At 43.1% G+C, this 16,216-nt stretch overlaps 1 protein-coding gene across 2 annotated transcripts in view; it reads left to right on the top strand.

Annotated features, from left to right (window-relative positions):
• The window catches only part of NDP (norrin cystine knot growth factor NDP), a 195,954-nt gene that overhangs the window by 74,254 nt on the left and 105,484 nt on the right, over positions 1-16,216 (top strand). The gene's annotated exons all lie outside the window — the stretch shown is intronic.

Below are 16,216 nucleotides of genomic sequence, written 5' to 3'. Positions count from 1 at the left end.
ACCTTATTTTTAGTTCAGTAGGGTTCCCTTTCTCAGTAGGCAATGTGAATATTATCACATAAGTGTGGATTGCCTGCCAATCTGACGCCGGGCGATAAGTCTACTCCCACCTGATGACGTGAGAAGGATACCATGACAACCACAGGCAATATAAGGCAGACCTGTGCAGGGACCCTCCTACCCCCGAAGAAGTTCCGTCTCTTAGAAACGAAACGCGCGTCGGGATGACGTCAGAGTGACGTCTGTTGCACGACCGACACATAGGTGTTTCGTCTTTGTCCTCCGTAGCACCAGTGTTTTAGCATGAGATAACCAAGATGTGGGCCACACACGTGGATCCCACTAGCTAGAGAGAGGGCTATGATATGTACATATGGCCTGCTGAGACTGTTAATAACCGCCAGTGAACGCGGTTCTGCACATACTGCCAGCAATGTGGTTTTGTAAGTAGATCCTCTATGACACACTGTTATATGAGTAGTACTGCTGCGTAATATTGGGAGATCACTGATATTGAAACCAGTTACAGTCTGTCAGTCTATGTAAGGGTGTTACCAATTACATCCTCTGTTAACTGTTCACTATCTGAGTGACTTGTATATGTGGGGATACATTTTTAATATATAATACCACATAGTTTCCACCGCTATACTGAACAGAATCACCCTCTATTTGTCTCTAGACTAGCCCCATAGGGGTTTTATCTCAGCAATACTATATACACTGTGTGTACGCCTGGGTATAAATCTACACTTTGCATTGTTTTGCAAGATTCACCCAGCATATTAGGCATTTCAGGGTTAATATACCTATGCCATTTGGACATTAGAGAAGCCTTTATATTTGGCGTCTCATAGCGCACCTCTTTAGGTTTTAATTAATTAGTGTGTTTACATATTTTTGAATAAAGATTTATTGTTTTGATTAGTAGAGTAGAGTGCAACATTTAGGGATCTCTCTTTTCTGATATATAAACATACACTTTTGTCCCTGATAGCACCTCTCTAGTTAGTAATTATTCCTAGCTGAGCAGGGAATCCCCCCTCCCTTTCCTTACCTACAAGAAACAGATAGAGGTGACGAGCACTTCAATAACAGATAGAATCCTTCTCATAAGATATAAATCTCCGCTTGGACCATTCACTATATAGGATATAAATACAGCATCCCTGGCAGGGGAGAGGGGACTAGTACCTAGTTCTTTCTAGCATACATGTATAGTACAAATAATGTCCCTACTAAAGCTGATAAGTATATTTCCACAAGGGTAACTCACTTTTAGGTTCCCAGGTCCTCTGTGCGGTCCACTTGTGGTTCCAAGTGGCATGCAAATCCACCAAGAGGAAACAGGAGAAAAAAATGGAGAAAGGCAGTGTACTGCCAAAAAGACAGGAGGAGGCTCACAGTAAAATTAATCCTTTAAACTTAATCTGGATACAGCATAACCCCTAAAAAGCTCAAAAAACACACATCTACGCGTTTTGGGCCGTGTGCCCTTTATCAAGCAGTGCACTGCCTTTCTCCATTTTTTTCTTACCTACAAGAAACCAATGAACTGCCTCTGTCCATTCTAAACCTCCATCCTATCCTACGGGAGGAGTGCAACAAGATATCTGCCTTAAACCACTATCTGGACCTCTTCAACCGCCGAGCAGGGTTGACGGAGATTCCACCTGGGGGAGTGCAGCGCATGGCCGCCTGGTGCTGCTACCCCGACCGAGATGAGGCCAACCACCTCTTCTCTCTGGAAAGCATGCCAGAAGAAGATGCTCAGCGAGATTATAAATTGATTCCAGAGGTATGGGAATGGCCTTCCACGATTCCTGATAGAATTGACGTGTGGGTTCATAATATCTCTCCGTACACTATGGCTGTCGACCAAGGGCAAAGATTGGGGAGAATATATCCTGTCACCTCCGTGGAATCTACGCCTCATGTGAGTACAGCTGCAGTCGCAGAACATTTGGCAGAACTGTCTTTCAACTTCGGGGACTCAACCCTATCGGCCGAATGGAAAGACCGACTGATGTCCAGATTGGAAGAACACTGAGCGGTATTCTCCACAGGAGAGATGGATGTGGTCTGCAGCCGAAGCTCCCAACACACTATCCAGTTTAGGGATGCCACCCCCTTCCATGAACGATCTCGTCTCATTGCCCCTAGGGATGTGGACGATGTAAGGAACGCCTTACAAGAGATGAAGACAGCAAGGATTGTGACCGAATCTCTGAGTCCCTACGCCTCGCCCATAGTGGTGGTGATTAAGAATAATGGGTCGGTGAGACTGTATCGATTACTGGACCCTGAACAACCGCACTGTACCAGACCAGTACACTCTTCCTTGCATCAAAGAGATTCTCAATACTCTAACCGAGAGTCAATGGTTCAGTGTCCCGGACTTACGATCTGGGAACTACCAGGTGCAAATGAGGGAAGAGGATTAGGAGAAGACCGCCTTCATCTGCCCCCTGGGATTCTATCAATTTACGAGCAAGCCCCAAGGCATCTGTGGAGCCCTTGCAACCTTTCGGCGCCTAATGGAGAAAACTACTGCGACATGAACCCTCGTGAGTGTTTAGTTTACCTGGATGATATTATTATCTTTGGTAAAACCTTGGAGAAACATGAAGAACGGCTGCTTAAAGTACTGGACCGCCTTGGGAAAGAATAGCTGAAATTGTCACTCGATAAGTGCTGGTTCTGTCACACCTCAGTGACCTACGTGGGACACATTGAGTCTGCCAAGGGAATCGCCACTGACCCGGCCAAAGTGGAAGCCGTCGTGAACTGGCCTTGCCCAGAGAATGTCATGGAGCTACGATCATTCCTCGGCTTCTGTGGTTAATACTGTCGCTTTGTGGAGGGGTACTCCCGTGGGCCAAGCCCCTCAACAATCTTCTGAAGATATGCCCTAAAGATACAGGGCCGAAGGCCACCTCGGCCCGTCAGCCATTCGGTGATAGGTGGATAGGAAAACAAGAAATATGGGTGGGCGCAGATAGTGAATATGTGCAATATAATTATATAAATAAAGAATATAACAATATTTTTGCGTGATCTTGAAGTGAATAAATCGTTTTTCCAGGAAGTACTGTAGGGGAGCGCACAATAGGTGATAGGTGGATGCCTGAATGTGAACGGGCCTTCTTGGGCTTGAAGAGAAGCCTGACAGAAGCACCGGTTCTTGCCTATGCTGACCCAGAACAGCCCTACGTTCTGCACGTGGACGCCAGTCTCAATGGACTATGTGCAGTCCTACATCAGAAACACCCAGAGGGACTCCGGCCAGTGGACTAAGTCTGCGTAGTCTGACTCCCAGCGAACATAACTATCCCATGCACAAGTTAGAGTTTCTTGCTCTCAAATGGGCAATCGTAGACAAACTCCATGATTACCTCTACGGAGTCACTTTCGAAGTAAGGACGGATACTAATTCACTCACTTACAGTACATCTTGACATCCGCCAAGCTGGATGCTTCCGGTCACTGATGGCTGGCAGCATTATCAAATTACAACTTCACCCTGAAGTATAAACCTGATCCCCTGAACAATGGAGCTGACGTCCTATCTCGAAGGCCAGGGCTAAGTGCCACCCCAAATGACGATGAATGGGAAGAGATGCCTGGACCAGGGATGCGAGCTATGTGCAGTACGGCTGCCATTATCAATGACCGAGTGTCCTTTTCAGAACTACGGGTAGTGGATTCTTTAGTATGCCAGTCACAGGCTATTCCCACCGCGTACTGCGATCCAAAGGTGATGAATATAACCCACAATAAAATTATACGGTGGAAGTATCTGGTAGAATACCAACTAAGGGACCCAGTAACTAGCATCATCCATCAAGTGTCCAAAGGAAGAAACCTGAACTCCTGAAACGTGCTCCTCGTGACATGGTTGCTTGACTGATGCGGCAAGCGGACAAGTTTGAAATAGACAACAGTTTACTCTTTCAGGTTTACTGAAACCTGTTTCAGTTTACTGATCAGGTTGTACAATATCACAACCACTCAGATAGAAGACAATTGGTCCTACCTAGGAACCTGCAGCATATGTGTGGTGAAGTCCTTGCACGACGTGCATGGACATCTCGGCATGGAGAAGACCTTTTGATTGGTCCGAGACCAATTCTTCTGGCCGAAGATGCAAGACGTGGTGGAACAGGTGATTCCCGAGTGAGACCTAATTTACCCTCAACCTAAAGTGGGGAGAGGAGTTGTTTTTTCCAAGCTACCGGGACTTCTTTACACACCATAACCCGAGCCCTGCGGGATCGTGGGGATTGGAGGACAGGTGACGCCATTGCAGTGTGTTTCCAGCATACTAAAGGCTTGATCGGAAAAAAGGGGGACATCAAGGAGGATCTATTGTGCCTGTGTGAGAGAGGTCACCTACCTGTAGAAGATGACCCTACTCCAGACCTGCTGTGTATCCTGTGGTTGGTAACCTGACTTATGATGTGCCTATGATTATCTACTCTGATGTACGCAGAATACTCACCTGCTGATAGTATTTTGCTTTACTAAAGCACATTTCACTATGAGTGTTTTTGCGCTGTGTCTTTTTTGTCTTTTTCTCTTTTAGTGGTTAGGGGGTGCCGAGCCACCCCCCTGTTCATAGCTGCAGACGCTCAATTTATTCGCTCCATTATTACGGTCTTGTATATATTTTGTGCAATTCACATTGTATTTAATATGGTGGGTACTATGGGATTTGTAGTTTTATGTTAGCTACACGTTCTATATTATTGGTATCACTTAATGTCTACAGTAGCGCACTTTAATTCACTATTTTTCACTTGTCTTGCTCATTTAGTGCTGCACGTATAAATTGTGATAGTTATATATTTTAATCAATTAGTATTTTGAGGTTCTGAGTCTCAATATCATCATGGTGCGGAGTCTTTTGAAATGTAGAGAATCAAGGGAGGAACATTTTGATCGCCTCTTTTTAAAAGAGACAATTGATACCCCGATAGTTACAGAGACAAAAATTTCGATTAAATATCAATTTAAGATTTTAGAAAGATTATTCCTTACTGAAAGCAGATTTTGTCTTGACGAAAGAACTTTGCAAAGATACATCGATTGCAAAAGAGTGCCTAGAGACCTCTGTATTCTCAAAAGCCCACTTTTGGTAAGGAAGATGATCATTTTTTAAAGGAATGGTATAGGATTCTAGATGAAATTTCAATGGACCTGATGAGGCTGATTATCTATGAACGATCCAAATCTCTAAAAAATCTTGGAGAAAGATATTGCAAATATGATTAAAACTTTGGAACCATTGATATCAGCCATGATTGTTCAGAAATAGAACATGATTTACGGATGACACTAGAACATGCGGAGGAGGAAATAATGAAAACAAAACACAAGAAATTCCATCGTTATAAAATGGATTATGCTCAAAATAAACAAAGAGGTTGGGCTAAAAATGAGGAGAGAGATAAGGCTTTTAGTAATGCCCAGGTCCCCAGGCAACAAGATAAAAGAGATACCCATATATCTCAAACAAGAGTTTTTGTTACTAAAGACTCTAGATATCAGGACAGTTCGACTGATAGACATGGGAACCATAGGAGACATGACAAAAAGGATTTGAGGAGAGAATCTCACCAACAGAAAAATGGCCGGGTATTCTCTAATCCAAATCCTAACTATAAGGGGAGACATTACGATGAGAACTATAGACCTAAGCAGAGATATAATCCTAATTATATTTATGTGCCTCATAAGAACTTTATAAGACAAACCTCTGAGTCCCAATCCCCAGTGTACTCTCCTTTTTTGGAGTCAATCAAGAACAGACATGTCCCCCTTTAGAAGAAAGGCGGAACATGGAGGGTCGGACACGAGAGACCCGTTATGGGAAGAAAAAAAGACCCCTACCCGAAGAGGATCAAGAGGGGGGTCCAGACTCCAAACGAAGAGAGTATTGAAGGGGATTGATGTCCCAAATAGAGGGATTTTCAATTTGTCTTCGGTCATTTTGACTGATGACCAAAAGAAAGTCCTAAGCAAAGGGTTAATTTTTTCTAAATCCTGTGGACCAAATACTTTTCAACTATTTAAAGATCTACATAAGTTTGTTAGAAATTTGACTCTAAAGAGACACTTTATAAAAAATGAAAGTGCTTCTATTTCTGATGTTTCTGCCTCAACATCACTTACAACTATTGATGCAGATCAGGTACAGTATGTAAACATACTCCATTTAGGGCCCAATCGAAGTTTTATCCAGCTTATTCAAAGAGCCATTTCATTGATACTTTTTTCACTATGGTTAACAATGAATTTAATCTATTATCAAAGAATTTCAAAATTTGTGATATCAAGCAAAATCTTACTAAAAAAGAGAATATGGCGCTTAAGTTCCTTCTAGAGAACAAGAATTTAATTGTCAGGCAGGAAGATAAAGGAGGAGGTGTGGTCCTGCAGAATCGTAATGACTATGTAAATGAGGCACACAGAATCCTTTATGATGCATCTTTTTATAAGAAATTAGATAAAGACCCGACAAATGAGTACACAAATCTTCTGAAAGAACTCCTTGATGATGCTAGTTCTAAATCTGTGATTTCTAGTAATGAGTATTCCTTTCTATTTTCCGATTCCCCAAGAACCCCAATATTCTACCATCTACCGAAAACACATAAATCCGTTGTTAATCCACCCGGACGACCCATCATATCGGGTATTCAATCTCTTACAACAAATCTTTCCCAATATGTTGATTTCTTCCTGCAGGAGTATGTGGGAATGCTCCCCTCACATCTAAAGGATTCCTCCTCAGTTCTTAATCTCTTTATGAATTTTGAATGGAGAAATACCTATAGATGGTTGACATGCGACGTCCAAGCCTTGTACACTGGCGACACACTTTATTCGAGCTCGGCTAGTCCCACGAATTCGGGTATACCCGGGTGTATTGAGGTTTGTGACTGTTTTCTGCCCGAGTGCATTGGGTTATTTTCCAGGCAGGGATTGAAGCATTTTATTCCCGCTGGCTGCAATACTGCACAGTATATATATATATACTGCATTACAATTCATGAATTTATGCCATCTGGTAGACACGCGAAGCATTGCAGCCTATTAAATCCTAATCATTATCATTTAACAGATCAGCCGCCCGTCAGCCAGGCATGAACCCAGGCTGGGAAGGCAAACGCAACGGGGCTTGTCAGAGGTGAGGAGCGGCGCATTCCAGGTATCTGCCAGGTACATACTGGGTATTTGCTCGAATAAAGTGTGTCGGTGCAGTATACACACATACCACATGACATGGGTATTAAAGCTATTGAAACGTTCTTGATGAACGACTCCCAGCTTCACCATCTAAATAGGGAATTTATCCTTAGAGCAATATACTTTATATTGACTCATAATTATTTCCTTTTTCTATCAGACTTCTTCCTACAGGTTTGAGGAACCGCAATGGGGACACGCTTTGCCCCATGTTTTGCAAGCCTATATATGGGAGAATGGGAATCTACCAACATTTGGACTAATAATCCCTTTAATAATAATATCATTTTGTGGCATCGCTATCTGGACGACATCCTGATTGTATGGGAGGGGGGACTTGGAATCGATAGATAGATTTCTACTATATATCAATAATAATTATAGGAACCTCAAATTTACACGTTACTGATCCTAATGAGGTAAATTTTATTGACCTTAAACTAATGGCATCCTCAGAAGGTGGTCTTACTACTCAGACGTTCTTCAAAGAAGTAATTTATTACTTGGCTCCAGCAACCATAAGAAAACCTGGATAAATAATATATCCCTGGAGGCCAGTTTATGAGAATTAAGCGCAATTGCAGTAAAGATTGTATTTTTGAAATTCAAGCTGATTAGTTATTCCAGAGGTTTGTTGAAAAGGATATCCGGTTAACAAGCTCCGTAAAGACCTTCACAAAGTTAGACAAATGGATAGGTCCCTATGCTTACACCAAATCTAGATAAGAAAAAAGATTATTTGAGAAGTAAAGCAGATGTCACATTTATAACTAATTATAAATAAACAAATTGCCAATAAACAAATTGATTATATTATTGGGCAACATTGGAGCATTCTATATAATGACCCTGTTCTTGGTGATCACATCCCTTAGAAGCCAAGGTTCATATATAGAAAGGCAAAAAATCTCAAAAACCTTCTAGCACCTAGTGATATAGGGCAAGTGACCACTAGTGTCCGAGACACCAGATGGTTAGGTGTTAAACCTATAGGTAACTTTTCTTGTGCTAAATGCTAATTTGTAAGTTTATGCATCTGGTTAAAAAGACATTTACATCAAAAATCATGCAAGAAACATTTGAAATGAGTGAACTTATTAGTTGCAATTCAACTCATGTGGTGTACCTTTTGGAGTGTGCCTGTGGCTCCCAATAAGTGGGCCGCACAGAAATTAAAAATTCGAATTCAAGAGCATGTCAGAAATATCAGAAATGGTTTTGATAAACACAGTCTCTCGCATCATTTTTTAATTCACCACAATCGAGACCCCTCTTCCCTTCTTTTTAAGGGTATTAAAATTGTACCACGCGATAGAAGGGGGGGGGGGGGGAAGGATGAAAAGTCTCTCAGCACAAGAGACATACTGGATCCACAAATTGGATACCTCAGTTCCTAAAGGACATAATGAGGATATCGATATTTGGTCCCTATATTAACCCTTTGCTGAATAGTATTCTAATCTCTCCAACGATGGTTCTTGTGTTTTGTTTTCTATTATACCCCGACGAACAACGCCTAATAGAGTGGCTCCAATGAACCAACCTCTGGATCCTAGAAGCCTGTGTTTCGTGCCCCAGAGAGACTATTCAGGGTCATTTATACCCTCAATGGGAGAGGCTGAGCCTCAGGACTATATACATTACTCCCCAGATGGAGTGGAACAAGAGCTTTGCCAAAGCCAAAGAATTAGGTACCCTCCAACTCGGGTGACCTATGACACAATTGGGGCACACCACTATGATGCTCATCAGTGGTCTCGGGCTAAGATACACTCTATTATTGTGATGTTTACTGAGATGAATAACCTCATGTAGAGTTGATTGTGTATACAGTATAGTGTGTTTTAAGATTGTACAGAGTGCAATGCATTTTTATTATATAACTTGTATGTTTGGTTATATGTTACAATGTTCCCAAGTGGGGACGTTGGGGTTTTCACCAGGGGGAGAGTATAGCCTAGGTCCCCCTGGTCCCCCTGGTCCCCTGTTTGTCCCCTTGTCTTTCCATAGGAGTATAGCAGCAAGGGAACTGCAAGTTACAACAGTCTCAGGGGCTGCAGTTCACATGTTGCCAGGCAACCAATAGTGCTGAGAGTTTCTGACAGTTGGGATTCTGACAGTTAAGGGGACAGTTAGTTGGAGCCAGGGCAGACAAGGATAAGGGAGGGTCTGAGTGTCAGTGGCAATCACACTAGGGTAGAAACTCCCCTTAGGTCCCAGATAGGTCCCAATCACATGAAGCGGGTGACTACTGCAGGGAAGGCCCCTTAGATAGGGACGCTTACCCATTTTACTATAGTGTCAGGGACACAAGGAAGACGCTGTGTGGTGATCGTGGTCTGTGGTCTGGGACCAGACCACCGCGGTGTTAACAAAGACTCTTAAAGGTGAGACCCTCCAACAGGAGTCCACCCAACGCAGAGGCGGACACAATTGCTGAGGGCCACGTCGCTGGATCAGACGGATCCTCATTTCTAAGTTGCCCACACCGAATACTGGAGTACTCGGCAGGTACCTCAACAAGTGCACAAAATGTTCACGGGAGAGCGCTACTCCTTACACTTTTGGGTGGCTGGACACTGGGAAAGGGACAGAAGGGTATTGGTGCCTAGCACCCAAATTACATTTGGGACACTCACTGGTGGTACTGGGTGGGGTGCTCATTATACTGTGATGTGGTGTTATGTTATGTTGCATAGTTGTTGTTATAAGTTACTGTTCAGTAAATCTTGTTACATATACCCTTGTGTACAATTACTGACTGTATTGTCTTGGGAGGGGCTATCCCACTGTGTGAGGATCCTTCCCAGGTGGAGGCGCTGTTAGTATATTCATTACACACACCCCAGGCTCCCAGTGGCAGAGGATCAGGCCTCTTGTTTGCCACTTAGGTAATAGGATCACACGTGGTCACCTTAGACAAAGGGGGTAAGGGGGCTACATGTGTACTATAAACACACATTGGACAAATTGACCAGTTCATGGTGGAATAAATGGTCTAGATTAGGACAGAACACAATTTGAGGAACTGCCTGGTACAGCACGTAATACACTTAAAATTCATCTGGAACAATTCAAAAAGCTATGACATATCAATACTCAACAAATGTCATGACATGGATGTACCCACCTCTCCATCTTGTATATTCACACTAAAGCGGAGGAAAATCTAGATAAAGGGTTAATGTTGTTGACATCGTAAAATTCCTAGTCAACCAGGAAAGCTCCCAAATCAAAATCAATATTTAACCCATCAGGGGATAGAGTTTTCAACTCATATCCAATATGAAACGCGTAGAGGTCACGACAGGTCATCCTGCGCGTGTTTCCTGACAAGCTGAGACGGAGCCTGCAAGAGGCACAAGCGGTGCGTTCCATCTTCACGGTGTCGAAATCCGGATCCCTTTGCAGACACCGTGAACCCGCATTTCTGCCTCAGTGTAAGTGTCCGTCTCCCCTTGCCAGCTGTTCATACTTCTATGGCGGTTTCATTCCAAATCGCTAGTTAGAATTTAATTTTTTACTTATCATATGTATTTTTACTGTGTATTTTTACTGTGTTTTGTATGTTGTAGGGTTTAAGGTTCAGTTAGTATCAGAAGTCACATTCCACTATCACTGAGTCTTAGATTTATAGCATTTATTGCTGAGGTGGGGTTGGATCCCCTCAGTATCTGTGTTTATTTTTAATAAATTACCATTAATTAATCCCTTGTGCGCTTTTGTGCATTTTTTCTTAACTTATACCATAAATCCCACTAATAGATTTATGGAAGAGAATATGTATCTGTAGGCGCCTGTTCAAACAATACCAATAAATAGGATATAAAACCAAGCCTGTTGGACGATCAGGAATGACTCCTCATGGTGTGCTTAAAAAGAAGAAAGCACAATACATAGCGTAATACTGTTATATAAAGGACAAACAACACTAAAGACAACATACAGCTGAGATATCAATTAGGTAGAACTATTAAGGATAAAAACATTTAATAACAAATTCAGGAGCATACATAGACATAAAAACAATGGGACACGATAGATTGAATATGCACACTGCAACACCGGTGGATACTGATGAAATGCCCACTCACCAGATGGATATTGTAAGCAGGCAGTGGATATATTAGAGAGTATTCCCTCTCGGTGAAGTTTGCTGTGTACTCCTGGGCGTCTCCGTTGGTGCGTGTACGCCAGCCGGCGTGTGAGCAGATGATTTCCCACAAAGCACTAGAAGGGACGCGTAGCTACTCCAGGCCTGCAGCCGCAGATTCGACACAGCGACACAGCGTCACAGGAACAGGCCGCCAGCTGTCTGTATAGCAGCAACGCCGATTCGTTCTTGTCGTGGGGGAGATTTGCCAAACACGGTGTAGCAGAAGTGCAATAAAAGCCACCCTACGCGTTTCGAAAGCTGAACTGCTTTCTTCCTCAGGGGTTTAAGATAATAAAAAGTCCATAGATGGTTCCTTAAGTAGAGAGTCCTCAATTAAATCAATTAGTTCCACCTGCAGACTTATGCACATGCGCATAGAGGCAATGGAGTCAGTTCTTTTTTTTATAACTTAAATTTTATTGAATCAAAACAGCATAAAATACATTACAGAATACTTTTGTCTTGTATGCAAACAATATTTTAACAACTGTGTGAGTAACAGCGAGGTCCTGCTGTGCTTCGGGACCCGGTCTTCCGGGTATTTTGGTGTGGACCATATAGTCCAAGCCGACTCTACTTAAATGGACAAACAGACACTTATAACTCAACTTAAAAGGGGAGACAATACATACTCACAAAAAAAAAAAAAAATAAGGAAAAGGGAGGTCGAGGCAGGGTGGGGAGGGGAAAGGGGTAGGTTGGGGGTGAGGTAGGGGGAGTGTGTTAGCAGTATATGCGACATATGGTCCCGTGCCAAGCATCACAGATGTTTGCAAGCTGAGTCGTCTCTCACAATACTTATATTATAATACTGCTATAAGGGGTCTTGGGTGTATGAATACCTCTTGTAAGTCCCTCCCAAGGAGAACGCATCTACTGTTATCAGAGCCATATTGAGGACCTCTCAATCCCCGTGATATCTGTCTGTGCCAGCCAAGGCGTCCAGACTTTTAGAAAATTGTCACCAGTATCATTAACTAAATTCGTTAATTTTTCCATCTGGCAAATGAACCAAATTCGATTCCGAATCTTTGGGATGGTTGGGATATCAGATTGTTTCCATAATGCTGCGATCTCGCACCGCGTTGCAATTGCAAAATGGGCAATTAGTTTGTTATTTGCTTTGGAAAGGCCCGTCAATGGCCTGTTCAGGAGGAACAACCACGGGTCTGGGGGAATGGTGAGATCAAACAGTCTCTGTATCCAATGTCTAATCGCCTCCCACAGTGGAGAGATCCGTGGGCAAGACCACAGCATATGTAACAGGTCGGCTGTTCCTCCGCACTGGCGGGGGCACAGGGGAGAGGAACCCGGCACAAACCTTGATAATTTCAGTGGGGTGAGGTACCATCGCATTAGGACTTTATATGCGTTCTCCTTGAGCGTGTTGCATATGGAGCTCTTCGCTGTAGCCATATATATGGCGCTCCAGTCTTCATCTTCTAAGTTTTCTCCCAGATCTGTTTCCCATTGAGATCGGAATGAGGGTATCTGCTGCTCATGTTCACCAGAACTGATCACTTCTCCGTATAGCTGAGATGTAAGTCCCTTTGTGTCGGTCTCAGCCAGACAGAGCTTTTCGAAAGATGTTAGTAGGGGGTATGGGGCAAATTTGTTATAAAATGCCCTGATCTGGAGGTATCTAAAGAATTCTGAGTGAGGGATCTCTTTTTCTTCCATGATATGGTCGAATGTTTTGATTTTTCTGTCATAACCCTCCAGATCTCTAATCCGATTGTAGCCCCTCTGTCTCCAGATTGAGATATTACTGACTGATAGACCTGGAGCGAAATCAGGGTTATTCCAAATGGGTGTTGCCATAGAATTTTTTGTCGTGAGGGAATGTCGAAATTTCGTAGACTCCCAGATTGACACTGAGTTGGTCACCGAGGAGAGCGGCATGGCGGTAAATTTTCGCGCCGTTTTAGGTAACCAAATTAAGCTGCTCAGTTCTAGAGTTGCACACGCAGCATTTTCTATTTCCACCCATCTCTTTAACTTTGGGTTAGATTGCCATTGTACAATCTGACTTAATTGTGCCGCCTTGTAGTATGATACCAGGCAGGGTACTGCTAGGCCGCCTGCCACCACAGATCTTTTCATATTTAATTTACTTACTCTCGGTTTTTTACCTCCCCAGATAAATTTGGAGATTTCAGATTGAAGTGAGAGCAAGTCCCTCCAACTGAGTGGCACTGGAAGAGTTTGGAAGAGGTATAATATACGGGGGAGTAGGTTCATTTTGACACTATGGATACGTCCAATCCAGGATATCCTTTTGGATGTCCACTTCCGTAAATCAGATTTTAAGGTCCGAATCAGGTTGGGGTAATTTGCATTGTACACGTCTTTTACAGTTTTGGTGATGTGGACACCCAGGTATTTTATGTGGTTTTGTTGCCAGTTAAATTTAAAATTCAATTTTAGTAATTTCTCCATGTGTCTAGGGAGGTTGATGTTGAGGGCTTCCGATTTGGATTGATTGATTTTGAAGCCGGAGACCTTAGAGAATCGATCTAGTAGGTCGAAGAGGTTTGGTAGGGACGTAAGGGGTTTTGTGATAATCAATAAGGATGTCATCCGCATACAGGGCCGCTTTATGGGTCTGGGAGTATGCGTTTAACCCTGAGATGTCTGGGTTTCCTCTGATTTGTGCCGCCAGTGGTTCGATACATAGGGCGAATAAAAGCGGGGATAATGGGCAGCCCTGTCTCGTGCCGCTCTTTATTTGGAATGGCAGAGAGGGGTAGCCTTGGTGTATGACCCTGGCGGTGGGGTTAGAGTACAGCGATAAAATCGCCTCACTCACCCGATCTCCAAAGCCAAATGTCGCAAGCGTCTCTTTTAAATATGGCCAGTCTATCCTATCGAAAGCTTTTTCTGCATCCAGACTTAACAACATGCTTTGAGTTGCCTTACTATTTGCCAAATCCAACAGATCAATAAATCGTCGTGTATTATCCGCTGCTTGCCGGCCCTTGATAAATCCGACTTGATCTGGGTGTATAAGTCTGGGTAGGATGAGACTAAGTCTATTGGCTAATAATTTAGCGTATAATTTAACATCAGTGTTAATTAATGATATAGGCCGGTAACTTTTGCAGTCTAGCGGGTCTTTCCCAGTTTTATGAATTAGTGATATTGACGCCTTTAACATCTCCTTGGGATGGGGGCTCCCGCTAAAATAGCGTTAAACATGCGGAGCAACCTTGGGGCGAGCAGCTTTATAAATTTCTTATAGTAAAGCCCTGAGAATCCATCAGGCCCAGGGGCCTTTGATGGCTTCAGTTCTTTAATGGCCTGAGATAGTTCTTCCATAGTGAAGTCAGCATTTAAAGCTGCTCTATCAGAGTCCGTCAATCTCCCTAGTTCCGAGCTGGCTAAGAAATCTCTTAGGGCACCGCTCGTTGTAGAGTTATGTGCCACTTTTTCACCGTTATACAGTGTTTCATAGAAGGAGCCGAATTCGTTTACAATTTTCTGAGGATTAGACGTGGGGGTACCAGATTTTAAGCGTATAGCTTGGATGTTATACTTAGCTTGCCTGTCCTTTAGCATGCGGGCCAGCATTGTATCCGGCCTGTTCGCTTTCTCGTAAAATTTTCTCTTTGACCAACTCAGTGAATTGTCAGCTCTGGAAGCTAGTAGCATGTTAAGTTCAATTTTGACATCTTTTACCTCCTGTAAGGTTTTGGGGTCTAAATTCTTTTTATGGTTAGAGGAGAAAGTCTGTAATTTGTTTTGGAGATTAATAATTTTGGACTCTCTTTCTCTCTTTCGTCTGGCTGTGATATTTATTAACGTGCCGCGTAACGTTGCTTTATGGGCTTCCCATAGGACAAGCTGTGAGTCGACAGAGCCCATATTGATATTGAAGAATTGGTCAATTTCGTTGCCAATAACATCACATATTTCGGGTATTTTTAAGATTGATTCATTAAGTTTCCAGTTCGTCCCAGGTCTATCAGTTCGGATATTATTGCACCTTAGCTCTATTGGCGCATGGTCTGACCATGAAATATCATGGATCCCTGCTCTGGGTAACCTTAGGAACCAGTTGACAGGACACAAAAAAAGTAATCAATTCTGCTGTACGAGCCATGGGGGTGAGAGAAGAAAGTGTAATCCCTGTCTGCCGGATGTAATTCCCTCCATATATCTGATAACTGGTTGTTTTTGAGGCCCCGGCGCAAAGATACACCCGCTCCATTATTGTACTGACCTACAACCCCTGACCTATCCAGGTGCGGTTGCATGACTATGTTAAAGTCACCCGCGAGCACGACGCTCCCTTGGGCCACTGAGTTCAGGGTTCTGAAAAACTTATCGAAAAAGATTGTGCTCTTCTCGCTGGGAGCGTATAAACAAGCCAACGTGATTCTCTGCCCCCTAATTGTACCTACAACAATAATGTATCTACCATCCGTATCACGTTTACTTAACTGCACCTCGAACGGAATGCTGTTCCGGAATAATATAGCTACCCCCCGTTTTTTGACTGCTGCTGATGATATGAAAACCTGAGTGAAATCTTTGTCAAGATATTTAGGGGCACTTGATTTACTAAAGTGTGTCTCCTGTAGAAAAAGGATTTCAGCGTGTTTCCTTTTATAGTCTGTAAAGGCTAACTTCCGTTTGGTTGGGTTGTTAAAGCCCTGTACGTTATGGGAAATAAGTATCAACGCCATTTATTAATGTGTGTGAGGAATAGCTTCGTGAAATCTTTGGACTCACCCAAGATTCCATCCTTGGAGCATGCCCGGTCCGTAGTGCTGAGATGCATCTGTACCATCTGTTGTGTGTTTTGAC

This window comes from Ascaphus truei, chromosome 3 (assembly GCF_040206685.1).
Source record: "Ascaphus truei isolate aAscTru1 chromosome 3, aAscTru1.hap1, whole genome shotgun sequence".
NCBI lineage: Eukaryota > Metazoa > Chordata > Amphibia > Anura > Ascaphidae > Ascaphus > Ascaphus truei.
The sequence above is the reverse complement of the archived record's forward strand: the minus strand, read 5'-3'. Positions and strand labels throughout refer to the sequence as shown.